The sequence below is a fragment of the Arachis ipaensis genome, chromosome B02 (assembly GCF_000816755.2).
Source record: "Arachis ipaensis cultivar K30076 chromosome B02, Araip1.1, whole genome shotgun sequence".
Classification (NCBI taxonomy): Eukaryota; Viridiplantae; Streptophyta; class Magnoliopsida; order Fabales; family Fabaceae; genus Arachis; species Arachis ipaensis.
Window position 1 is genome coordinate 38,860,198 of NC_029786.2, and position 1,484 is coordinate 38,861,681.

The window sequence follows — 1,484 nt, forward strand, 5'->3', positions numbered from 1 at the left end:
AATTATGACCTGCTAGTCTTTCTAGCATCTGGTCTATGAATGGTAAAGGAAAATGATCATTCCTGGTGGCTGTATTGAGCCTTCTGTAACATGCGCCACTGCGCCACCCTGTAACTGTTCTTGTAGGAACCAGTTCATTTTTTTCATTATGAATCACTGTCATGCCTCCCTTTTTTGGGAACAGGGCTCACAGGACTCACCCAAGGGCTGTCAGAGATGGGATAAATAATCCCAGCCTCCCATAATTTAGTGACTTCCTTCAGCACGACTTCCTTTATAGCTGAATTTAGTCGCCTTTGTGGTTGTACCACTAGTTTGGCATCATCCTCCAGCAGCATTTTGTGCATGCATCGGGTCGGGCTAATGCCCTTAAGGTCACTCCACCCAAGAGCTGTCTTGTGTGTCCTTAGCACTTGAATAAGTGCTTCCTCTTCCTGTGAATTTAAAGCAGAGCTTATGATCACTGGAAAGGTGTCACCTTCTCCTAGAAATGCGTATTTCAAGGATGGTGGCAGTGGCTTGAGCTCTGGTTTAGGAGGTTTTTCCTCTTTCAAAAGAAAGTTCATTCTTGGTTGGTTCTTCAACTACTTCATTTCCTTTTTTTGGAATTTTTAGTTGTTCCTCCTTTGCCTGAGTTTGCTTTGAGGCTTCCTTTGACTGTTCCTCTTCTTGCTTCTTTGTAGTGGCATTGTTGCTTGTCAATGCTCTCCCACTTCTCAATTGTATTGCCTTGCATTCTTCCTTGGGATTTGGAATTGTGTCACTGGGCAGTGAGTTTGAAGGTCTCTTAACAGATACTTGCTTGGAGAGTTGCCCCATCTGTCTCTCTAGGCTCTTTATAGAGGCTTCCTGATTTTTGGCTATCATTTCTTGGTGTTTCAACATTTTGTCTATCATGGCTTCCAAGTGAGTGATTCTTTGGGCTTCAGGTGATACTTGAGGTGGGTTATGAGATGTGGGTGGTGGATGGGAGGCACTTTGGTTGGTGGATTGGTTATTAGATTGGTATTGGTTGATGTTGGGGTAGTTGTTTTGAGGTTTTCTGAAGGGGTTTTGGTTAGTCTGCTGCTGGTTGTGATTTTGGTTATTTCTTGGATTGTGTTGGTTTGAGTTCCTCTGCCATGGTTGTTGGTTTTGGGTGTAGTTATCTCCCCATCTGAGGTTTGGGTGGTTCTTCCAGGATGGATTGTATGTATCACCATACACTTCATTTGGTCCTTGGTTGTGCATATACTGAACTTGCTCTTGTTGTTGTTCTTCTTGAGTTTCTTCACTCTGTCCCCATGTGGTTGATGGTTGGCTAGTGTTGATTTTTCTGTGGTTGTGTAATTTTTCTGGGCATCATTTAAAACGCGAATGGCATAATAAATTACATGCAGAAGCTTGTCATGCCTCTGTCCCAGTACTGCACCAATGGCATGATTACTGGCATCACACATTAACTCAAATGGCAATGTCCAGTCTGGTGCAGAAATGACTGGTGC